Here is a 25951-nt window from a genome sequence, read left to right on the forward strand (position 1 = left end):
CCTAGAAAAAGGTTAAAAAGGCAATAATCTGGAGAGTTTTGCAAGATTTTTCTTCCATTGACCAACGAAGAAACACATTGGTACTTTCACATGATGAGTGAGTACTTCAGGATCTCTGACACTTACATGAGCAGCAGAGTGGCGCAGCAGAAGCTTGCTGGGCCCATAACCCAGAGGTCGGTGGATCGAAACCATCCTCTGCTATGTGCACTTATTTTTTTGTTAATTAAATTCTTCCAAAACTGGAATTGATATTTTGACTCTTTTATTTTTACTTAAAGTACAATAACTTTTAACATTTTAATTTGTTTTAATAGTATATTGACAGCATTGTTTTCTTTCAGAAATCCACTTAATTTTCTTTACCCTATTACTGAACTGGTAATTGACAAAAACAAGCTACATTGTCACCAGAAGAGCAATGCAAAATGTACAATTGATATTTCAAAATCATCTTTCCATCTTGAATTTCAATGATGCATTGGGGCAACGATTTTGTGAGAAACATCTTCACCCTTAAAGAAAGATTTTCTTAACTTCTTACCTGTGTGCTGATTAGATATCACCTGGTTTTCACATTAAACAGATTCCCACTTGAGAAAGCAGCAAGGATGCAGTGAGGTTTATGTTTCCTGGTGTCAACCTGTATTATTTCAGTGGACATTGTAATGAGGATGCATCTTGCTGCCTTTCCAATGAAGCAAGTTTTAATCAGTAATAGGTGAAAAAACATTCCTACAAAGGTGTTAATCAGAGACTTGGCTTTGTGCACACTTTTCAGAGAGCAAATGTGTTAGCATAAAAATAAAGCCATAAAATGGAGAGCTGATTAATCACTCAATTGGATTTCTCTGCCTGCATAATTTTTTTTCTCTGCAACCCCATGCTAAATTGTGCTTCCTGTTTTTTTATAAAATGACTTAATCAAATCTGACTCTGATTGCATCAGAGAAGGCCAGGTACCCTACACTATAAGAGGTGGTTTGAAATTTTGACTTGTCTACTTAAAGATCAGCAAAATTTGATCACAAGGTCAATTACGTCCCCGGCTGATATCGAACCACCAGCCTTTCGGTTAACAGCCGAATTCGCTAACCGATTGCACCACAGATACAACTTGCAAAATCATGTACTAACAAAGGCTAAAAAGCATTCATCTAGAAAGTTTCCTAGAAAAAGGTTAAAAAGGCAATAATCTGGAGAGTTTTGCAAGATTTTTCTTCCATTGACCAACGAAGAAACACATTGGTACTTTCACATGATGAGTAAGTACTTCAGGATCTCTGGCACTTACATGAGCAGCAGAGTGGCGCAGCGGAAGCGTGCTGGGCCCATAACCCAGAGGTCGGTGGATCGAAACCATCCTCTGCTATGTGCACTTATTTTTTTGTTAATTAAATTCTTCCAAAACTGGAATTGATATTTTGACTCTTTTATTTTTACTTAAAGTACAATAACTTTTAACATTTTAATTTGTTTTAATAGTATATTGACAGCATTGTTTTCTTTCAGAAATCCACTTAATTTTCTTTACCCTATTACTGAAATGGTAATTGACAAAAACAAGCTACATTGTCACCAGAAGAGCAATGCAAAATGTACAATTGATATTTCAAAATCATCTTTCCATCTTGAATTTCAATGATGCATTGGGGCAACGATTTTGTGAGAAACATCTTCACCCTTAAAGAAAGATTTTCTTAACTTCTTACCTGTGTGCTGATTAGATATCACCTGGTTTTCACATTAAACAGATTCCCACTTGAGAAAGCAGCAAGGATGCAGTGAGGTTTATGTTTCCTGGTGTCAACCTGTATTATTTCAGTGGACATTGTAATGAGGATGCATGTTGCTGCCTTTCCAATGAAGCAAGTTTTAATCAGTAATAGGTGAAAAACCATTCCTACAAAGGTGTTAATCAGAGACTTGGCTTTGTGGACACTTTTCAGAGAGCAAATGTGTTAGCATAAAAATAAAGCCATAAAATGGAGAGCTGATTAATCACTCAATTGGATTTCTCTGCCTGCATAATTTTTTTTCTCTGCAACCCCATGCTAAATTGTGCTTCCTGTTTTTTATAAAATGACTTAATCAAATCTGACTCTGATTGCATCAGAGAAGGCCAGGTACCCTACACTATAAGAGGTGGTTTGAAATTTTGACTTGTCTACTTAAAGATCACCAAAATTTGATCACAAGGTCAATTATGTCCCCGGGTGGGATTGAACCACCAACCTTTCGGTTAACAGCCGAATGCGCTAACTGGTTGCGCCACAGAGACAGCTTGCAAAAGCATGTACTGGCAAAGGCTAAAAAGCATTCATCTAGAAAGTTTCCTAGAAAAAGGTTAAAAAGGCAATAATCTGGAGAGTTTTGCAAGATTTTTCTTCCATTGACCAACGAAGAAACACATTGGTACTTTCACATGATGAGTGAGTACTTCAGGATCTCTGACACTTACATGAGCAGCAGAGTGGCGCAGCGGAAGCGTGCTAGGCCCATAACCCAGAGGTCAGTGGATCGAAACCATTCTCTGCTATGTGCACTTATTTTTTTGTTAATTAATTTCTTCCAAAACTGGAATTGATATTTTGACTCTTTTATTTTTACTTAAAGTACAATAACTTTTAACATTTTAATTTGTTTTAATAGTATATTGACAGCATTGTTTTCTTTCAGAAATCCACTTAATTTTCTTTACCCTATTACTGAAATGGTAATTGACAAAAACAAGCTACATTGTCACCAGAAGAGCAATGCAAAATGTACAATTGATATTTCAAAATCATCTTTCCATCTTGAATTTCAATGATGCATTGGGGCAACGATTTTGTGAGAAACATCTTCACCCTTAAAGAAAGATTTTCTTAACTTCTTACCTGTGTGCTGATTAGATATCACCTGGTTTTCACATTAAACAGATTCCCACTTGAGAAAGCAGCAAGTATGCAGTGAGGTTTATGTTTCCTGGTGTCAACCTGTATTATTTCAGTGGACATTGTAATGAGGATGCATCTTGCTGCCTTTCCAATGAAGCAAGTTTTAATCAGTAATAGGTGAAAAACCATTCCTACAAAGGTGTTAATCAGAGACTTGGCTTTGTGGACACTTTTCAGAGAGCAAATGAGTTAGCATAAAAATAAAGCCATAAAATGGAGAGCTGATTAATCACTCAATTGGATTTCTCTGCCTGCATAATTTTTTTTCTCTGCAACCCCATGCTAAATTGTGCTTCCTGTTTTTTATAAAATGACTTAATCAAATCTGACTCTGATTGCATCAGAGAAGGCCAGGTACCCTACACTATAAGAGGTGGTTTGAAATTTTGACTTGTCTACTTAAAGATCACCAAAATTTGATCACAAGGTCAATTACGTCCCCGGGTGGGATTGAACCACCAACCTTTTGGTTAACAGCCGAATGCGCTAACCAATTGCGCCACAGAGACAGCTTGCAAAAGCATGTACTGACAAAGGCTAAAAAGAATTCATCTAGAAAGTTTCCTAGAAAAAGGTTAAAAAGGCAATAATCTGGAGAGTTTTGCAAGATTTTTCTTCCATTGACCAACGAAGAAACACATTGGTACTTTCACATGATGAGTGAGTACTTCAGGATCTCTGACACTTACATGAGCAGCAGAGTGGCGCAGCGGAAGCGTGCTGGGCCCATAACCCAGAGGTCGGTGGATCGAAACCATCCTCTGCTATGTGCACTTATTTTTTTGTTAATTAAATTCTTCCAAAACTGGAATTGATATTTTGACTCTTTTATTTTTACTTAAAGTACAATAACTTTTAACATTTTAATTTGTTTTAATAGTATATTGACAGCATTGTATTCTTTCAGAAATCCACTTAATTTTCTGTACCCTATTACTGAAATGGTAATTGACAAAAACAAGCTACATTGTCACCAGAAGAGCAATGCAAAATGTACAATTGATATTTCAAAATCATCTTTCCATCTTGAATTTCAATGATGCATTGGGGCAACGATTTTGTGAGAAACATCTTCACCCTTAAAGAAAGATTTTCTTAACTTCTTACCTGTGTGCTGATTAGATATCACCTGGTTTTCACATTAAACAGATTCCCACTTGAGAAAGCAGCAAGGATGCAGTGAGGTTTATGTTTCCTGGTGTCAACCTGTATTATTTCAGTGGACATCGTAATGAGGATGCATCTTGCTGCCTTTCCAATGAAGCAAGTTTTAATCAGTAATAGGTGAAAAACCATTCCTACAAAGGCGTTAATCAGAGACTTGGCTTTATGGACACTTTTCAGAGAGCAAATGTGTTAGCATAAAAATAAAGCCATAAAATGGAGAGCTGATTAATCACTCAATTGGATTTCTCTGCCTGCATAATTTTTTTTCTCTGCAACCCCATGCTAAATTGTGCTTCCTGTTTTTTATAGAATGACTTAATCAAATCTGACTCTGATTGCATCAGAGAAGGCCAGGTACCCTACACTATAAGAGGTGGTTTGAAATTTTGACTTGTCTACTTAAAGATCACCAAAATTTGATCACAAGGTCAATTACGTCCCTGGGTGGGATTGAACCACCAACCTTTCGGTTAACAGCCGAATGCGCTCACTGATTGCGCCACAGAGACAGCTCGCAAAAGCATGTATTGACAAAGGCTAAAAGGCATTCATCTAGAAAGTTTCCTAGAAAAAGGTTAAAAAGGCAATAATCTGGAGAGTTTTGCAAGATTTTTCTTCCATTGACCAACGAAGAAACACATTGGTACTTTCACATGATGAGTGAGTACTTCAGGATCTCTGACACTTACATGAGCAGCAGAGTGGCGCAGCGGAAGCTTGCTGGGCCCATAACCCAGAGGTCGGTGGATCGAAACCATCCTCTGCTATGTGCACTTATTTTTTTGTTAATTAAATTCTTCCAAAACTGGAATTGATATTTTGACTCTTTTATTTTTACTTAAAGTACAATAACTTTTAACATTTTAATTTGTTTTAATAGTATATTGACAGCATTGTTTTCTTTCAGAAATCCACTTAATTTTCTTTACCCTATTACTGAAATGGTAATTGACAAAAACAAGCTACATTGTCACCAGAAGAGCAATGCAAAATGTACAATTGATATTTCAAAATCATCTTTCCATCTTGAATTTCAATGATGCATTGGGGCAACGATTTTGTGAGAAACATCTTCACCCTTAAAGAAAGATTTTCTTAACTTCTTACCTGTGTGCTGATTAGATATCACCTGGTTTTCACATTAAACAGATTCCCACTTGAGAAAGCAGCAAGGATGCAGTGAGGTTTATGTTTCCTGGTGTCAACCTGTATTATTTCAGTGGACATTGTAATGAGGATGCATCTTGCTGCCTTTCCAATGAAGCAAGTTTTAATCAGTAATAGGTGAAAAACCATTCCTACAAATGTGTTAATCAGAGACTTGGCTTTGTGCACACTTTTCAGAGAGCAAATGTGTTAGCATAAAAATAAAGCCATAAAATGGAGAGCTGATTAATCACTCAATTGGATTTCTCTGCCTGCATAATTTTTTTTCTCTGCAACCCCATGCTAAATTGTGCTTCCTGTTTTTTATAAAATGACTTAATCAAATCTGACTCTGATTGCATCAGAGAAGGCCAGGTACCCTACACTATAAGAGGTGGTTTGAAATTTTGACTTGTCTACTTAAAGATCACCAAAATTTGATCACAAGGTCAATTATGTCCCCGGGTGGGATTGAACCACCAACCTTTCGGTTAACAGCCGAATGCGCTAACTGGTTGCGCCACAGAGACAGCTTGCAAAAGCATGTACTGGCAAAGGCTAAAAAGCATTCATCTAGAAAGTTTCCTAGAAAAAGGTTAAAAAGGCAATAATCTGGAGAGTTTTGCAAGATTTTTCTTCCATTGACCAACGAAGAAACACATTGGTACTTTCACATGATGAGTGAGTACTTCAGGATCTCTGACACTTACATGAGCAGCAGAGTGGCGCAGCGGAAGCGTGCTAGGCCCATAACCCAGAGGTCAGTGGATCGAAACCATCCTCTGCTATGTGCACTTATTTTTTTGTTAATTAAATTCTTCCAAAACTGGAATTGATATTTTGACTCTTTTATTTTTACTTAAAGTACAATAACTTTTAACATTTTAATTTGTTTTAATAGTATATTGACAGCATTGTTTTCTTTCAGAAATCCACTTAATTTTCTTTACCCTATTACTGAAATGGTAATTGACAAAAACAAGCTACATTGTCACCAGAAGAGCAATGCAAAATGTACAATTGATATTTCAAAATCATCTTTCCATCTTGAATTTCAATGATGCATTGGGGCAACGATTTTGTGAGAAACATCTTCACCCTTAAAGAAAGATTTTCTTAACTTCTTACCTGTGTGCTGATTAGATATCACCTGGTTTTCACATTAAACAGATTCCCACTTGAGAAAGCAGCAAGTATGCAGTGAGGTTTATGTTTCCTGGTGTCAACCTGTATTATTTCAGTGGACATTGTAATGAGGATGCATCTTGCTGCCTTTCCAATGAAGCAAGTTTTAATCAGTAATAGGTGAAAAAACATTCCTACAAAGGTGTTAATCAGAGACTTGGCTTTGTGGACACTTTTCAGAGAGCAAATGTGTTAGCATAAAAATAAAGCCATAAAATGGAGAGCTGATTAATCACTCAATTGGATTTCTCTGCCTGCATAATTTTTTTTCTCTGCAACCCCATGCTAAATTGTGCTTCCTGTTTTTTATAAAATGACTTAATCAAATCTGACTCTGATTGCATCAGAGAAGGCCAGGTACCCTACACTATAAGAGGTGGTTTGAAATTTTGACTTGTCTACTTAAAGATCAGCAAAATTTGATCACAAGGCCAATTACGTCCCCGGGTGATATCGAACCACCAGCCTTTCGGTTAACAGCCGAATGCGCTAACCGATTGCACCAATGATACAACTTGCAAAATCATGTACTAACAAAGGCTAAAAAGCATTCATCTAGAAAGTTTCCTAGAAAAAGGTTAAAAAGGCAATAATCTGGAGAGTTTTGCAAGATTTTTCTTCCATTGACCAACGAAGAAACACATTGGTACTTTCACATGATGAGTGAGTACTTCAGGATCTCTGACACTTACATGAGCAGCAGAGTGGCGCAGCGGAAGCGTGCTGGGCCCATAACCCAGAGGTCAGTGGATCGAAACCATCCTCTGCTATGTGCACTTATTTTTTTGTTAATTAAATTCTTCCAAAACTGGAATTGATATTTTGACTCTTTTATTTTTACTTAAAGTACAATAACTTTTAACATTTTAATTTGTTTTAATAGTATATTGACAGCATTGTATTCTTTCAGAAATCCACTTAATTTTCTGTACCCTATTACTGAAATGGTAATTGACAAAAACAAGCTACATTGTCACCAGAAGAGCAATGCAAAATGTACAATTGATATTTCAAAATCATCTTTCCATCTTGAATTTCAATGATGCATTGGGGCAACGATTTTGTGAGAAACATCTTCACCCTTAAAGAAAGATTTTCTTAACTTCTTACCTGTGTGCTGATTAGATATCACCTGGTTTTCACATTAAACAGATTCCCACTTGAGAAAGCAGCAAGGATGCAGTGAGGTTTATGTTTCCTGGTGTCAACCTGTATTATTTCAGTGGACATCGTAATGAGGATGCATCTTGCTGCCTTTCCAATGAAGCAAGTTTTAATCAGTAATAGGTGAAAAACCATTCCTACAAAGGCGTTAATCAGAGACTTGGCTTTATGGACACTTTTCAGAGAGCAAATGTGTTAGCATAAAAATAAAGCCATAAAATGGAGAGCTGATTAATCACTCAATTGGATTTCTCTGCCTGCATAATTTTTTTTCTCTGCAACCCCATGCTAAATTGTGCTTCCTGTTTTTTATAGAATGACTTAATCAAATCTGACTCTGATTGCATCAGAGAAGGCCAGGTACCCTACACTATAAGAGGTGGTTTGAAATTTTGACTTGTCTACTTAAAGATCACCAAAATTTGATCACAAGGTCAATTACGTCCCCGGGTGGGATTGAACCACCAACCTTTCGGTTAACAGCCGAATGCGCTCACTGATTGCGCCACAGAGACAGCTCGCAAAAGCATGTATTGACAAAGGCTAAAAAGCATTCATCTAGAAAGTTTCCTAGAAAAAGGTTAAAAAGGAAATAATCTGGAGAGTTTTGCAAGATTTTTCTTCCATTGACCAACGAAGAAACACATTGGTACTTTCACATGATGAGTGAGTACTTCAGGATCTCTGACACTTACATGAGCAGCAGAGTGGCGCAGCGGAAGCTTGCTGGGCCCGTAACCCAGAGGTCGGTGGATCGAAACCATCCTCTGCTATGTGCACTTATTTTTTTGTTAATTAAATTCTTCCAAAACTGGAATTGATATTTTGACTCTTTTATTTTTACTTAAAGTACAATAACTTTTAACATTTTAATTTGTTTTAATAGTATATTGACAGCATTGTTTTCTTTCAGAAATCCACTTAATTTTCTTTACCCTATTACTGAACTGGTAATTGACAAAAACAAGCTACATTGTCACCAGAAGAGCAATGCAAAATGTACAATTGATATTTCAAAATCATCTTTCCATCTTGAATTTCAATGATGCATTGGGGCAACGATTTTGTGAGAAACATCTTCACCCTTAAAGAAAGATTTTCTTAACTTCTTACCTGTGTGCTGATTAGATATCACCTGGTTTTCACATTAAACAGATTCCCACTTGAGAAAGCAGCAAGGATGCAGTGAGGTTTATGTTTCCTGGTGTCAACCTGTATTATTTCAGTGGACATTGTAATGAGGATGCATCTTGCTGCCTTTCCAACGAAGCAAGTTTTAATCAGTAATAGGTGAAAAAACATTCCTACAAAGGTGTTAATCAGAGACTTGGCTTTGTGCACACTTTTCAGAGAGCAAATGTGTTAGCATAAAAATAAAGCCATAAAATGGAGAGCTGATTAATCACTCAATTGGATTTCTCTGCCTGCATAATTTTTTTTCTCTGCAACCCCATGCTAAATTGTGCTTCCTGTTTTTTATAAAATGACTTAATCAAATCTGACTCTGATTGCATCAGAGAAGGCCAGGTACCCTACACTATAAGAGGTGGTTTGAAATTTTGACTTGTCTACTTAAAGATCAGCAAAATTTGATCACAAGGTCAATTACGTCCCCGGCTGATATCGAACCACCAGCCTTTCGGTTAACAGCCGAATGCGCTAACCGATTGCACCACAGATACAACTTGCAAAATCATGTACTAACAAAGGCTAAAAAGCATTCATCTAGAAAGTTTCCTAGAAAAAGGTTAAAAAGGCAATAATCTGGAGAGTTTTGCAAGATTTTTCTTCCATTGACCAACGAAGAAACACATTGGTACTTTCACATGATGAGTAAGTACTTCAGGATCTCTGGCACTTACATGAGCAGCAGAGTGGCGCAGCGGAAGCGTGCTGGGCCCATAACCCAGAGGTCGGTGGATCGAAACCATCCTCTGCTATGTGCACTTATTTTTTTGTTAATTAAATTCTTCCAAAACTGGAATTGATATTTTGACTCTTTTATTTTTACTTAAAGTACAATAACTTTTAACATTTTAATTTGTTTTAATAGTATATTGACAGCATTGTTTTCTTTCAGAAATCCACTTAATTTTCTTTACCCTATTACTGAAATGGTAATTGACAAAAACAAGCTACATTGTCACCAGAAGAGCAATGCAAAATGTACAATTGATATTTCAAAATCATCTTTCCATCTTGAATTTCAATGATGCATTGGGGCAACGATTTTGTGAGAAACATCTTCACCCTTAAAGAAAGATTTTCTTAACTTCTTACCTGTGTGCTGATTAGATATCACCTGGTTTTCACATTAAACAGATTCCCACTTGAGAAAGCAGCAAGGATGCAGTGAGGTTTATGTTTCCTGGTGTCAACCTGTATTATTTCAGTGGACATTGTAATGAGGATGCATCTTGCTGCCTTTCCAATGAAGCAAGTTTTAATCAGTAATAGGTGAAAAACCATTCCTACAAAGGTGTTAATCAGAGACTTGGCTTTGTGGACACTTTTCAGAGAGTAAATGTGTTAGCATAAAAATAAAGCCATAAAATGGAGAGCTGATTAATCACTCAATTGGATTTCTCTGCCTGCATAATTTTTTTTCTCTGCAACCCCATGCTAAATTGTGCTTCCTGTTTTTTATAAAATGACTTAATCAAATATGACTCTGATTGCATCAGAGAAGGCCAGGTACCCTACACCATAAGAGGTGGTTTGAAATTTTGACTTGTCTACTTAAAGATCAGCAAAATTTGATCACAAGGTCAATTACGTCTCCGGGTGGGATTGAACCACCAACCTTTCGGTTACCAGCCGAATGCGCTAACCGATTGCCCCACAGAGACAGCTTGCAAAAGCATGTACTGACAAAGGCTAAAAAGCATTCATCTAGAAAGTTTCCTAGAAAAAGGTTAAAAAGGCAATAATCTGGAGAGTTTTGCAAGATTTTTCTTCCATTGACCAACGAAGAAACACATTGGTACTTTCACATGATGAGTGAGTACTTCAGGATCTCTGACACTTACATGAGCAGCAGAGTGGCGCAGCGGAAGCGTGCTGGGCCCATAACCCAGAGGTCGGTGGATCGAAACCATCCTTTGCTATGTGCACTTAATTTATTGTTAATTAAATTCTTCCAGAACTGGAATTGATATTTTGACTCTTTTATTTTTACTTAAAGTACAATAACTTTTAACATTTTAATTTGTTTTAATAGTATATTGACAGCATTGTTTTCTTTCAGAAATCCACTTAATTTTCTTTACCCTATTACTGAAATGGTAATTGACAAAAACAAGCTACATTGTCACCAGAAGAGCAATGCAAAATGTACAATTGATATTTCAAAATCATCTTTCCATCTTGAATTTCAATGATGCATTGGGGCAACGATTTTGTGAGAAACATCTTCACCCTTAAAGAAATATTTTCTTAACTTCTTACCTGTGTGCTGATTAGATATCACCTGGTTTTCACATTAAACAGATTCCCACTTGAGAAAGCAGCAAGTATGCAGTGAGGTTTATGTTTCCTGGTGTCAACCTGTATTATTTCAGTGGACATTGTAATGAGGATGCATCTTGCTGCCTTTCCAATGAAGCAAGTTTTAATCAGTAATAGGTGAAAAACCATTCCTACAAAGGTGTTAATCAGAGACTTGGCTTTGTGGACACTTTTCAGAGAGCAAATGTGTTAGCATAAAAATAAAGCCATAAAATGGAGAGCTGATTAATCACTCAATTGGATTTCTCTGCCTGCATAATTTTTTTTCTCTGCAACCCCATGCTAAATTGTGCTTCCTGTTTTTTATAAAATGACTTAATCAAATCTGACTCTGATTGCATCAGAGAAGGCCAGGTACCCTACACTATAAGAGGTGGTTTGAAATTTTGACTTGTCTACTTAAAGATCAGCAAAATTTGATCACAAGGTCAATTACGTCCCCGGGTGATATCGAACCACCAGCCTTTCGGTTAACAGCCGAATGCGCTAACCGATTGCACCACAGATACAACTTGCAAAATCATGTACTAACAAAGGCTAAAAAGCATTCATCTAGAAAGTTTCCTAGAAAAAGTTTAAAAAGGCAATAATCTGGAGAGTTTTGCAAGATTTTTCTTCCATTGACCAACGAAGAAACACATTGGTACTTTCACATGATGAGTGAGTACTTCAGGATCTCTGACACTTACATGAGCAGCAGAGTGGCGCAGCGGAAGCTTGCTGGGCCCATAACCCAGAGGTCGGTGGATCGAAACCATCCACTGCTATGTGCACTTATTTTATTGTTAATTAAATTCTTCCAAAACTGGAATTGATATTTTGACTCTTTTATTTTTACTTAAAGTACAATAACTTTTAACATTTTAATTTGTTTTAATAGTATATTGACAGCATTGTATTCTTTCAGAAATCCACTTAATTTTCTGTACCCTATTACTGAAATGGTAATTGACAAAAACAAGCTACATTGTCACCAGAAGAGCAATGCAAAATGTACAATTGATATTTCAAAATCATCTTTCCATCTTGAATTTCAATGATGCATTGGGGCAATGATTTTGTGAGAAACATCTTCACCCTTAAAGAAAGATTTTCTTAACTTCTTACCTGTGTGCTGATTAGATATCACCTGGTTTTCACATTAAACAGATTCCCACGTGAGAAAGCAGCAAGGATGCAGTGAGGTTTATGTTTCCTGGTGTCAACCTGCATTATTTCAGTGGACATTGTAATGAGGATGCATCTTGCTGCCTTTCCAATGAAGCAAGTTTTAATCAGTAATAGGTGAAAAAACATTCCTACAAAGGTGTTAATCAGAGACTTGGCTTTGTGCACACTTTTCAGAGAGCAAATGTGTTAGCATAAAAATAAAGCCATAAAATGGAGAGCTGATTAATCACTCAATTGGATTTCTCTGCCTGCATAATTTTTTTTCTCTGCAACCCCATGCTAAATTGTGCTTCCTGTTTTTTATAAAATGACTTAATCAAATCTGACTCTGATTGCATCAGAGAAGGCCAGGTACCCTACACTATAAGAGGTGGTTTGAAATTTTGACTTGTCTACTTAAAGATCAGCAAAATTTGATCACAAGGTCAATTACGTCCCCGGCTGATATCGAACCACCAGCCTTTCGGTTAACAGCCGAATGCGCTAACCGATTGCACCACAGATACAACTTGCAAAATCATGTACTAACAAAGGCTAAAAAGCATTCATCTAGAAAGTTTCCTAGAAAAAGGTTAAAAAGGCAATAATCTGGAGAGTTTTGCAAGATTTTTCTTCCATTGACCAACGAAGAAACACATTGGTACTTTCACATGATGAGTAAGTACTTCAGGATCTCTAGCACTTACATGAGCAGCAGAGTGGCGCAGCGGAAGCGTGCTGGGCCCATAACCCAGAGGTCGGTGGATCGAAACCATCCTCTGCTATGTGCACTTATTTTTTTGTTAATTAAATTCTTCCAGAACTGGAATTGATATTTTGACTCTTTTATTTTTACTTAAAGTACAATAACTTTTAACATTTTAATTTGTTTTAATAGTATATTGACAGCATTGTTTTCTTTCAGAAATCCACTTAATTTTCTTTACCCTATTACTGAAATGGTAATTGACAAAAACAAGCTACATTGTCACCAGAAGAGCAATGCAAAATGTACAATTGATATTTCAAAATCATCTTTCCATCTTGAATTTCAATGATGCATTGGGGCAACGATTTTGTGAGAAACATCTTCACCCTTAAAGAAAGATTTTCTTAACTTCTTACCTGTGTGCTGATTAGATATCACCTGGTTTTCACATTAAACAGATTCCCACTTGAGAAAGCAGCAAGGATGCAGTGAGGTTTATGTTTCCTGGTGTCAACCTGTATTATTTCAGTGAACATTGTAATGAGGATGCATCTTGCTGCCTTTCCAATGAAGCAAGTTTTAATCAGTAATAGGTGAAAAACCATTCCTACAAAGGTGTTAATCAGAGACTTGGCTTTGTGGACACTTTTCAGAGAGCAAATGTGTTAGCATAAAAATAAAGCCATAAAATGGAGAGCTGATTAATCACTCAATTGGATTTCTCTGCCTGCATAATTTTTTTTCTCTGCAACCCCATGCTAAATTGTGCTTCCTGTTTTTTATAAAATGACTTAATCAAATCTGACTCTGATTGCATCAGAGAAGGCCAGGTACCCTACACCATAAGAGGTGGTTTGAAATTTTGACTTGTCTACTTAAAGATCACCAAAATTTGATCACAAGGTCAATTACGTCCCCGGGTGGGATTGAACCAACAACCTTTCGGTTAACAGCTGAATGCGCTAACCGATTGCGCCACAGAGAGAGCTTGCAAGAGCATGTACTGACAAAGGCTAAAAAGCATTCATCTAGAAAGTTTCCTAGAAAAAGGTTAAAAAGGCAATAATCTGGAGAGTTTTGCAAGATTTTTCTTCCATTGACCAACGAAGAAACACATTGGTACTTTCACATGATGAGTGAGTACTTCAGGATCTCTGACACTTACATGAGCAGCAGAGTGGCGCAGCGGAAGCGTGCTGGGCCCGTAACCCAGAGGTCGGTGGATCGAAACCATCCTCTGCTATGTGCACTTATTTTTTTGTTAATTAAATTCTTCCAAAACTGGAATTGATATTTTGACTCTTTTATTTTTACTTAAAGTACAATAACTTTTAACATTTTAATTTGTTTTAATAGTATATTGACAGCATTGTTTTCTTTCAGAAATCCACTTAATTTTCTTTACCCTATTACTGAAATGGTAATTGACAAAAACAAGCTACATTGTCACCAGAAGAGCAATGCAAAATGTACAATTGATATTTCAAAATCATCTTTCCATCTTGAATTTCAATGATGCATTGGGGCAACGATTTTGTGAGAAACATCTTCACCCTTAAAGAAAGATTTTCTTAACTTCTTACCTGTGTGCTGATTAGATATCACCTGGTTTTCACATTAAACAGATTCCCACTTGAGAAAGCAGCAAGTATGCAGTGAGGTTTATGTTTCCTGGTGTCAACCTGTATTATTTCAGTGGACATTGTAATGAGGATGCATCTTGCTGCCTTTCCAATGAAGCAAGTTTTAATCAGTAATAGGTGAAAAAACATTCCTACAAAGGTGTTAATCAGAGACTTGGCTTTGTGGACACTTTTCAGAGAGCAAATGTGTTAGCATAAAAATAAAGCCATAAAATGGAGAGCTGATTAATCACTCAATTGGATTTCTCTGCCTGCATAATTTTTTTTCTCTGCAACCCCATGCTAAATTGTGCTTCCTGTTTTTTATAAAATGACTTAATCAAATCTGACTCTGATTGCATCAGAGAAGGCCAGGTACCCTACACTATAAGAGGTGGTTTGAAATTTTGACTTGTCTACTTAAAGATCAGCAAAATTTGATCACAAGGTCAATTACGTCCCCGGGTGATATCGAACCACCAGCCTTTCGGTTAACAGCAGAATGCGCTAACCGATTGCACCACAGATACAACTTGCAAAATCATGTACTAACAAAGGCTAAAAAGCATTCATCTAGAAAGTTTCCTAGAAAAAGTTTAAAAAGGCAATAATCTGGAGAGTTTTGCAAGATTTTTCTTCCATTGACCAACGAAGAAACACATTGGTACTTTCACATGATGAGTGAGTACTTCAGGATCTCTGACACTTACATGAGCAGCAGAGTGGCGCAGCGGAAGCTTGCTGGGCCCATAACCCAGAGGTCGGTGGATCGAAACCATCCACTGCTATGTGCACTTATTTTATTGTTAATTAAATTCTTCCAAAACTGGAATTGATATTTTGACTCTTTTATTTTTACTTAAAGTACAATAACTTTTAACATTTTAATTTGTTTTAATAGTATATTGACAGCATTGTATTCTTTCAGAAATCCACTTAATTTTCTGTACCCTATTACTGAAATGGTAATTGACAAAAACAAGCTACATTGTCACCAGAAGAGCAATGCAAAATGTACAATTGATATTTCAAAATCATCTTTCCATCTTGAATTTCAATGATGCATTGGGGCAATGATTTTGTGAGAAACATCTTCACCCTTAAAGAAAGATTTTCTTAACTTCTTACCTGTGTGCTGATTAGATATCACCTGGTTTTCACATTAAACAGATTCCCACGTGAGAAAGCAGCAAGGATGCAGTGAGGTTTATGTTTCCTGGTGTCAACCTGTATTATTTCAGTGGACATTGTAATGAGGATGCATCTTGCTGCCTTTCCAATGAAGCAAGTTTTAATCAGTAATAGGTGAAAAAACATTCCTACAAAGGTGTTAATCAGAGACTTGGCTTTGTGCACACTTTTCAGAGAGCAAATGTGTTAGCATAAAAATAAAGCCATAAAATGGAGAGCTGATTAATCACTCAATTGGATTTCTCTGCCTGCATAATTTTTTTTCTCTGCAACCCCATGCTAAATTGTGCTTCCTGTTTTTTATAAAATGACTTAATCAAATCTGACTCTGATTGCATCAGAGAAGGCCAGGTACCCTACACTATAAGAGGTGGTTTGAAATTTTGACTTGTCTACTTAAAGATCAGCAAAATTTGATCACAAGGTCAATTACGTCCCCGGCTGATATCGAACCACCAGCCTTTCGGTTAACAGCCGAATGCGCTAACCGATTGCACCACAGATACAACTTGCAAAATCATGTACTAACAAAGGCTAAAAAGCATTCATCTAGAAAGTTTCCTAGAAAAAGGTTAAAAAGGCAATAATCTGGAGAGTTTTGCAAGATTTTTCTTCCATTGACCAACGAAGAAACACATTGGTACTTTCACATGATGAGTAAGTACTTCAGGATCTCTGGCACTTACATGAGCAGCAGAGTGGCGCAGCGGAAGCGTGCTGGGCCCATAACCCAGAGGTCGGTGGATCAAAACCATCCTCTGCTATGTGCACTTATTTTTTTGTTAATTAAATTCTTCCAGAACTGGAATTGATATTTTGACTCTTTTATTTTTACTTAAAGTACAATAACTTTTAACATTTTAATTTGTTTTAATAGTATATTGACAGCATTGTTTTCTTTCAGAAATCCACTTAATTTTCTTTACCCTATTACTGAAATGGTAATTGACAAAAACAAGCTACATTGTCACCAGAAGAGCAATGCAAAATGTACAATTGATATTTCAAAATCATCTTTCCATCTTGAATTTCAATGATGCATTGGGGCAACGATTTTGTGAGAAACATCTTCACCCTTAAAGAAAGATTTTCTTAACTTCTTACCTGTGTGCTGATTAGATATCACCTGGTTTTCACATTAAACAGATTCCCACTTGAGAAAGCAGCAAGGATGCAGTGAGGTTTATGTTTCCTGGTGTCAACCTGTATAATTTCAGTGGACATTGTAATGAGGATGCATCTTGCTGCCTTTCCAATGAAGCAAGTTTTAATCAGTAATAGGTGAAAAACCATTCCTACAAAGGTGTTAATCAGAGACTTGGCTTTGTGGACACTTTTCAGAGAGCAAATGTGTTAGCATAAAAATAAAGCCATAAAATGGAGAGCTGATTAATCACTCAATTGGATTTCTCTGCCTGCATAATTTTTTTTCTCTGCAACCCCATGCTAAATTGTGCTTCCTGTTTTTTATAAAATGACTTAATCAAATATGACTCTGATTGCATCAGAGAAGGCCAGGTACCCTACACCATAAGAGGTGGTTTGAAATTTTGACTTGTCTACTTAAAGATCAGCAAAATTTGATCACAAGGTCAATTACGTCTCCGGGTGGGATTGAACCACCAACCTTTCGGTTAACAGCCGAATGCGCTAACCGATTGCCCCACAGAGACAGCTTGCAAAAGCATGTACTGACAAAGGCTAAAAAGCATTCATCTAGAAAGTTTCCTAGAAAAAGGTTAAAAAGGCAATAATCTGGAGAGTTTTGCAAGATTTTTCTTCCATTGACCAACGAAGAAACACATTGGTACTTTCACATGATGAGTGAGTACTTCAGGATCTCTGAAACTTACATGAGCAGCAGAGTGGCGCAGCGGAAGCGTGTTGGGCCCATAACCCAGAGGTCGGTGGATCGAAACCATCCTTTGCTATGTGCACTTAATTTATTGTTAATTAAATTCTTCCAGAACTGGAATTGATATTTTGACTCTTTTATTTTTACTTAAAGTACAATAACTTTTAACATTTTAATTTGTTTTAATAGTATATTGACAGCATTGTTTTCTTTCAGAAATCCACTTAATTTTCTTTACCCTATTACTGAAATGGTAATTGACAAAAACAAGCTACATTGTCACCAGAAGAGCAATGCAAAATGAACAATTGATATTTCAAAATCATCTTTCCATCTTGAATTTCAATGATGCATTGGGGCAACGATTTTGTGAGAAACATCTTCACCCTTAAAGAAAGATTTTCTTAACTTCTTACCTGTGTGCTGATTAGATATCACCTGGTTTTCACATTAAACAGATTCCCACTTGAGAAAGCAGCAAGGATGCAGTGAGGTTTATGTTTCCTGGTGTCAACCTGTATTATTTCAGTGAACATTGTAATGAGGATGCATCTTGCTGCCTTTCCAATGAAGCAAGTTTTAATCAGTAATAGGTGAAAAACCATTCCTACAAAGGTGTTAATCAGAGACTTGGCTTTGTGGACACTTTTCAGAGAGCAAATGTGTTAGCATAAAAATAAAGCCATAAAATGGAGAGCTGATTAATCACTCAATTGGATTTCTCTGCCTGCATAATTTTTTTTCTCTGCAACCCCATGCTAAATTGTGCTTCCTGTTTTTTATAAAATGACTTAATCAAATCTGACTCTGATTGCATCAGAGAAGGCCAGGTACCCTACACCATAAGAGGTGGTTTGAAATTTTGACTTGTCTACTTAAAGATCAGCAAAATTTGATCACAAGGTCAATTACGTCCCCGGGTGATATTGAACCACCTGCCTTTCGGTTAACAGCCGAATGCGCTAACCGATTGCACCACAGATACAACTTGCAAAATCATGTACTAACAAAGGCTAAAAAGCATTCATCTAGAAAGTTTCCTAGAAAAAGGTTAAAAAGGCAATAATCTGGAGAGTTTTGCAAGATTTTTCTTCCATTGACCAACGAAGAAACACATTGGTACTTTCACATGATGAGTGAGTACTTCAGGATCTCTGACGCTTACATGAGCAGCAGAGTGGCGCAGTGGAAGCGTGCTGGGCCCATAACCCAGAGGTCGGTGGATCAAAACCATCCTTTGCTATGTACACTTATTTTTTTGTTAATTAAATTCTTCCAAAACTGGAATTGATATTTTGACTCTTTTATTTTTACTTAAAGTACAATAACTTTTAACATTTTAATTTGTTTTAATAGTATATTGACAGCATTGTTTTCTTTCAGAAATCCACTTAATTTTCTTTACCCTATTACTGAAATGGTAATTGACAAAAACAAGCTACATTGTCACCAGAAGAGCAATGCAAAATGTACAATTGATATTTCAAAATCATCTTTCCATCTTGAATTTCAATGATGCATTGGGGCAACGATTTTGTGAGAAACATCTTCACCCTTAAAGAAAGATTTTCTTAACTTCTTACCTGTGTGCTGATTAGATATCACCTGGTTTTCACATTAAACAGATTCCCACGTGAGAAAGCAGCAAGGATGCAGTGAGGTTTATGTTTCCTGGTGTCAACCTGTATTATTTCAGTGGACATTGTAATGAGGATGCATCTTGCTGCCTTTCCAATGAAGCAAGTTTTAATCAGTAATAGGTGAAAAACCATTCCTACAAAGGTGTTAATCAGAGACTTGGCTTTGTGGACACTTTTCAGAGAGCAAATGTGTTAGCATAAAAATAAAGCCATAAAATGGAGAGCTGATTAATCACTCAATTGGATTTCTCTGCCTGCATATTTTTTTTTCTCTGCAACCCCAATGCTAAATTGTGCTTCCTGTTTTTTATAAAATGACTTAATCAAATCTGACTCTGATTGCATCAGAGAAGGCCAGGTACCTTACACCATAAAAGGTGGTTTGAAATTTTGACTTGTCTACTTAAAGATCACCAAAATTTGATCACAAGGTCAATTACGTCCCCGGGTGGGATTGAACCACCAACCTTTCGGTTAACAGCCGAATGCGCTAACCGATTGCGCCACAGAGACAGCTTGCAAAAGCATGTACTGACAAAGGCTAAAAAGCATTCATCTAGAAAGTTTCCTAGAAAAAGGTTAAAAAGGCAATAATCTGGAGAGTTTTGCAAGATTTTTCTTCCATTGACCAACGAAGAAACACATTGGTACTTTCACATGATGAGTGAGTTCTTCAGGATCTCTGACACTTACATGAGCAGCAGAGTGGCGCAGCGGAAGCGTGCTGGGCCCATAACCCAGAGGTCGGTGGATCGAAACCATCCTTTGCTATGTGCACTTATTTTTTTGTTAATTAAATTCTTCCAAAACTGGAATTGATATTTTGACTCTTTTATTTTTACTTAAAGTACAATAACTTTTAACATTTTAATTTGTTTTAATAGTATATTGACAGCATTGTTTTCTTTCAGAAATCCACTTAATTTTCTTTACCCTATTACTGAAATGGTAATTGACAAAAACAAGCTACATTGTCACCAGAAGAGCAATGCAAAATGTACAATTGATATTTCAAAATCATCTTTCCAGCTTGAATTTCAATGATGCATTGGGGCAACGATTTTGTGAGAAACATCTTCACCCTTAAAGAAAGATTTTCTTAACTTCTTACCTGTGTGCTGATTAGATATCACCTGGTTTTCACATTAAACAGATTCCCACATGAGAAAGCAGCAAGGATGCAGTGAGGTTTATGTTTCCTGGTGTCAACCTGTATTATTTCAGTGGACATTGTAATGAGGATGCATCTTGCTGCCTTTCCAATGAAGCAAGTTTTAATCAGTAATAGGTGAAAAACCATTCCTACAAAGGTGTTAATCAGAGACTTGGCTTTGTGGACACTTTTCAGAGAGCAAATGTGTTAGCATAAAAATAAAGCCATAAAATGGAGAGCTGATTAATCACTCAATTGGATTTCTCTGCCTGCATATTTTTTTTTCTCTGCAACCCCAATGCTTAATTGTGCTTCCTGTTTTTTATAAAATGACTTAATCAAATCTGACTCTGATTGCATCAGAGAAGGCCAGGTACCTTACACCATAAAAGGTGGTTTGAAATTTTGACTTGTCTACTTAAAGATCACCAAAATTTGATCACAAGGTCAATTACGTCCCCGGGTGGGATTGAACCACCAACCTTTCGGTTAACAGCCGAATGCGCTAACCGATTGCGCCACAGAGACAGCTTGCAAAAGCATGTACTGACAAAGGCTAAAAAGCATTCATCTAGAAAGTTTCCTAGAAAAAGGTTAAAAAGGCAATAATCTGGAGAGTTTTGCAAGATTTTTCTTCCATTGACCAACGAAGAAACACATTGGTACTTTCACATGATGAGTGAGTTCTTCAGGATCTCTGACACTTACATGAGCAGCAGAGTGGCGCAGCGGAAGCGTGCTGGGCCCATAACCCAGAGGTCGGTGGATCGAAACCATCCTTTGTTATGTGCACTTATTTTTTTGTTAATTAAATTCTTCCAAAACTGGAATTGATATTTTGACTCTTTTATTTTTACTTAAAGTACAATAACTTTTAACATTTTAATTTGTTTTAATAGTATATTGACAGCATTGTTTTCTTTCAGAAATCCACTTAATTTTCTTTACCCTATTACTGAAATGGTAATTGACAAAAACAAGCTACATTGTCACCAGAAGAGCAATGCAAAATGTACAATTGATATTTCAAAATCATCTTTCCAGCTTGAATTTCAATGATGCATTGGGGCAACGATTTTGTGAGAAACATCTTCACCCTTAAAGAAAGATTTTCTTAACTTCTTACCTGTGTGCTGATTAGATATCACCTGGTTTTCACATAAAACAGATTCCCACTTGAGAAAGCAGCAAGGATGCAGTGAGGTTTATGTTTCCTGGTGTCAACCTGCATTATTTCAGTGGACATTGTAATGAGGATGCATCTTGCTGCCTTTCCAATGAAGCAAGTTTTAATCAGTAATAGGTGAAAAACCATTCCTACAAAGGTGTTAATCAGAGACTTGGCTTTGTGGACACTTTTCAGAGAGCAAATGTGTTAGCATAAAAATAAAGCCATAAAATGGAGAGCTGATTAATCACTCAATTGGATTTCTCTGCCTGCATATTTTTTTTTCTCTGCAACCCCAATGCTAAATTGTGCTTCCTGTTTTTTATAAAATGACTTAATCAAATCTGACTCTGATTGCATCAGAGAAGGCCAGGTACCTTACACCATAAAAGGTGGTTTGAAATTTTGACTTGTCTACTTAAAGATCACCAAAATTTGATCACAAGGTCAATTACGTCCCCGGGTGGGATTGAACCACCAACCTTTCGGTTAACAGCCGAATGCGCTAACCGATTCCGCCACAGAGACAGCTTGCAAAAGCATGTACTGACAAAGGCTAAAAAGCATTCATCTAGAAAGTTTCCTAGAAAAAGGTTAAAAAGGCAATAATCTGGAGAGTTTTGCAAGATTTTTCTTCCATTGACCAACGAAGAAACACATTGGTACTTTCACATGATGAGTGAGTTCTTCAGGATCTCTGACACTTACATGAGCAGCAGAGTGGCGCAGCGGAAGCGTGCTGGGCCCATAACCCAGAGGTCGGTGGATCGAAACCATCCTTTGCTATGTGCACTTATTTTTTTGTTAATTAAATTCTTCCAAAACTGGAATTGATATTTTGACTCTTTTATTTTTACTTAAAGTACAATAACTTTTAACATTTTAATTTGTTTTAATAGTATATTGACAGCATTGTTTTCTTTCAGAAATCCACTTAATTTTCTTTACCCTATTACTGAAATGGTAATTGACAAAAACAAGCTACATTGTCACCAGAAGAGCAATGCAAAATGTACAATTGATATTTCAAAATCATCTTTCCAGCTTGAATTTCAATGATGCATTGGGGCAACGATTTTGTGAGAAACATCTTCACCCTTAAAGAAAGATTTTCTTAACTTCTTACCTGTGTGCTGATTAGATATCACCTGGTTTTCACATAAAACAGATTCCCACTTGAGAAAGCAGCAAGGATGCAGTGAGGTTTATGTTTCCTGGTGTCAACCTGCATTATTTCAGTGGACATTGTAATGAGGATGCATCTTGCTGCCTTTCCAATGAAGCAAGTTTTAATCAGTAATAGGTGAAAAACCATTCCTACAAAGGTGTTAATCAGAGACTTGGCTTTGTGGACACTTTTCAGAGAGCAAATGTGTTAGCATAAAAATAAAGCCATAAAATGGAGAGCTGATTAATCACTCAATTGGATTTCTCTGCCTGCATATTTTTTTTTCTCTGCAACCCCAATGCTAAATTGTGCTTCCTGTTTTTTATAAAATGACTTAATCAAATCTGACTCTGATTGCATCAGAGAAGGCCAGGTACCTTACACCATAAAAGGTGGTTTGAAATTTTGACTTGTCTACTTAAAGATCACCAAAATTTGATCACAAGGTCAATTACGTCCCCGGGTGGGATTGAACCACCAACCTTTCGGTTAACAGCCGAATGCGCTAACCGATTCCGCCACAGAGACAGCTTGCAAAAGCATGTACTGACAAAGGCTAAAAAGCATTCATCTAGAAAGTTTCCTAGAAAAAGGTTAAAAAGGCAATAATCTGGAGAGTTTTGCAAGATTTTTCTTCCATTGACCAACGAAGAAACACATTGGTACTTTCACATGATGAGTGAGTTCTTCAGGATCTCTGACACTTACATGAGCAGCAGAGTGGCGCAGCGGAAGCGTGCTGGGCCCATAACCCAGAGGTCGGTGGATCGAAACCATCCTTTGCTATGTGCACTTATTTTTTTGTTAATTAAATTCTTCCAAAACTGGAATTGATATTTTGACTCTTTTATTTTTACTTAAAGTACAATAACTTTTAACATTTTAATTTGTTTTAATAGTATATTGACAGCATTGTTTTCTTTCAGAAATCCACTTAATTTTCTTTACCCTATTACTGAAATGGTAATTGACAAAAACAAGCTACATTGTCACCAGAAGAGCAATGCAAAATGTACAATTGATATTTCAAAATCATCTTTCCAGCTTGAATTTCAATGATGCATTGGGGCAACGATTTTGTGAGAAACATCTTCACCCTTAAAGAAAGATTTTCTTAACTTCTTACCTGTGTGCTGATTAGATATCACCTGGTTTTCACATTAAACAGATTCCCACATGAGAAAGCAGCAAGGATGCAGTGAGGTTTATGTTTCCTGGTGTCAACCTGTATTATTTCAGTGGACATTGTAATGAGGATGCATCTTGCTGCCTTTCCAATGAAGCAAGTTTTAATCAGTAATAGGTGAAAAACCATTCCTACAAAGGTGTTAATCAGAGACTTGGCTTTGTGGACACTTTTCAGAGAGCAAATGTGTTAGCATAAAAATAAAGCCATAAAATGGAGAGCTGATTAATCACTCAATTGGATTTCTCTGCCTGCATATTTTTTTTTCTCTGCAACCCCAATGCTAAATTGTGCTTCCTGTTTTTTATAAAATGACTTAATCAAATCTGACTCTGATTGCATCAGAGAAGGCCAGGTACCTTACACCATAAAAGGTGGTTTGAAATTTTGACTTGTCTACTTAAAGATCAGCAAAATTTGATCACAAGGTCAATTACGTCCCCGGGTGGGATTGAACCACCAACCTTTCGGTTAACAGCCGAATGCGCTAACCGATTGCGCCACAGAGACAGCTTGCAAAAGCATGTACTGACAAAGGCTAAAAAGCATTCATCTAGAAAGTTTCCTAGAAAAAGGTTAAAAAGGCAATAATCTGGAGAGTTTTGCAAGATTTTTCTTCCATTGACCAACGAAGAAACACATTGGTACTTTCACATGATGAGTGAGTTCTTCAGGATCTCTGACACTTACATGAGCAGCAGAGTGGCGCAGCGGAAGCGTGCTGGGCCCATAACCCAGAGGTCGGTGGATCGAAACCATCCTTTGCTATGTGCACTTATTTTTTTGTTAATTAAATTCTTCCAAAACTGGAATTGATATTTTGACTCTTTTATTTTTACTTAAAGTACAATAACTTTTAACATTTTAATTTGTTTTAATAGTATATTGACAGCATTGTTTTCTTTCAGAAATCCACTTAAATTTCTTTACCCTATTACTGAAATGGTAATTGACAAAAACAAGCTACATTGTCACCAGAAGAGCAATGCAAAATGTACAATTGATATTTCAAAATCATCTTTCCAGCTTGAATTTCAATGATGCATTGGGGCAACGATTTTGTGAGAAACATCTTCACCCTTAAAGAAAGATTTTCTTAACTTCTTACCTGTGTGCTGATTAGATATCACCTGGTTTTCACATTAAACAGATTCCCACTTGAGAAAGCAGCAAGGATGCAGTGAGGTTTATGTTTCCTGGTGTCAACCTGTATTATTTCAGTGGACATTGTAATGAGGATGCATCTTGCTGCCTTTCCAATGAAGCAAGTTTTAATCAGTAATAGGTGAAAAACCATTCCTACAAAGGTGTTAATCAGAGACTTGGCTTTGTGGACACTTTTCAGAGAGCAAATGTGTTAGCATAAAAATAAAGCCATAAAATGGAGAGCTGATTAATCACTCAATTGGATTTCTCTGCCTGCATATTTTTTTTTCTCTGCAACCCTAATGCTAAATTGTGCTTCCTGTTTTTTATAAAATGACTTAATCAAATCTGACTCTGATTGCATCAGAGAAGGCCAGGTACCTTACACCATAAAAGGTGGTTTGAAATTTTGACTTGTCTACTTAAAGATCAGCAAAATTTGATCACAAGGTCAATTACGTCCCCGGGTGGGATTGAACCACCAACCTTTCGGTTAACAGCCGAATGCGCTAACCGATTGCGCCACAGAGACAGCTTGCAAAAGCATGTACTGACAAAGGCTAAAAAGCATTCATCTAGAAAGTTTCCTAGAAAAAGGTTAAAAAGGCAATAATCTGGAGAGTTTTGCAAGATTTTTCTTCCATTGACCAACGAAGAAACACATTGGTACTTTCACATGATGAGTGAGTTCTTCAGGATCTCTGACACTTACATGAGCAGCAGAGTGGCGCAGCGGAAGCGTGCTGGGCCCATAACCCCGAGGTCGGTGGATCGAAACCATCCTTTGCTATGTGCACTTATTTTTTTGTTAATTAAATTCTTCCAAAACTGGAATTGATATTTTGACTCTTTTATT

The 25951-nt window shown here is 36.8% G+C and overlaps 10 non-coding genes across 10 annotated transcripts; 2 read left to right on the top strand and 8 right to left on the bottom strand.

Annotated features, from left to right (window-relative positions):
* Positions 1-3374: 3374 nt before the first annotated feature.
* On the bottom strand, positions 3375-3448 carry TRNAN-GUU (transfer RNA asparagine (anticodon GUU)). The gene has a single exon. It is a non-coding gene; the product is annotated as a tRNA-Asn (tRNA).
* A 1093-nt stretch (positions 3449-4541) lies between these two features.
* TRNAN-GUU (transfer RNA asparagine (anticodon GUU)) lies at positions 4542-4615 on the bottom strand. Its single transcript has one exon. It is a non-coding gene; the product is annotated as a tRNA-Asn (tRNA).
* Positions 4616-8042: 3427 nt separating this feature from the next.
* On the bottom strand, positions 8043-8116 carry TRNAN-GUU (transfer RNA asparagine (anticodon GUU)). Its single transcript has one exon. It is a non-coding gene; the product is annotated as a tRNA-Asn (tRNA).
* Positions 8117-10376: 2260 nt separating this feature from the next.
* On the bottom strand, positions 10377-10450 carry TRNAT-GGU (transfer RNA threonine (anticodon GGU)). The gene has a single exon. It is a non-coding gene; the product is annotated as a tRNA-Thr (tRNA).
* A 3687-nt stretch (positions 10451-14137) lies between these two features.
* TRNAT-CGU (transfer RNA threonine (anticodon CGU)) lies at positions 14138-14209 on the top strand. Its single transcript has one exon. It is a non-coding gene; the product is annotated as a tRNA-Thr (tRNA).
* A 4596-nt stretch (positions 14210-18805) lies between these two features.
* Positions 18806-18877, top strand: TRNAM-CAU (transfer RNA methionine (anticodon CAU)). The gene has a single exon. It is a non-coding gene; the product is annotated as a tRNA-Met (tRNA).
* Positions 18878-19713: 836 nt separating this feature from the next.
* On the bottom strand, positions 19714-19787 carry TRNAN-GUU (transfer RNA asparagine (anticodon GUU)). Its single transcript has one exon. It is a non-coding gene; the product is annotated as a tRNA-Asn (tRNA).
* Positions 19788-20881: 1094 nt separating this feature from the next.
* TRNAN-GUU (transfer RNA asparagine (anticodon GUU)) lies at positions 20882-20955 on the bottom strand. The gene has a single exon. It is a non-coding gene; the product is annotated as a tRNA-Asn (tRNA).
* Positions 20956-24385: 3430 nt separating this feature from the next.
* TRNAN-GUU (transfer RNA asparagine (anticodon GUU)) lies at positions 24386-24459 on the bottom strand. Its single transcript has one exon. It is a non-coding gene; the product is annotated as a tRNA-Asn (tRNA).
* Positions 24460-25553: 1094 nt separating this feature from the next.
* TRNAN-GUU (transfer RNA asparagine (anticodon GUU)) lies at positions 25554-25627 on the bottom strand. The gene has a single exon. It is a non-coding gene; the product is annotated as a tRNA-Asn (tRNA).
* Positions 25628-25951: the final 324 nt, after the last annotated feature.

The sequence above is a fragment of the Pseudophryne corroboree genome, chromosome 4, assembly GCF_028390025.1.
Source record: "Pseudophryne corroboree isolate aPseCor3 chromosome 4, aPseCor3.hap2, whole genome shotgun sequence".
Taxonomy (NCBI): Eukaryota; Metazoa; Chordata; class Amphibia; order Anura; family Myobatrachidae; genus Pseudophryne; species Pseudophryne corroboree.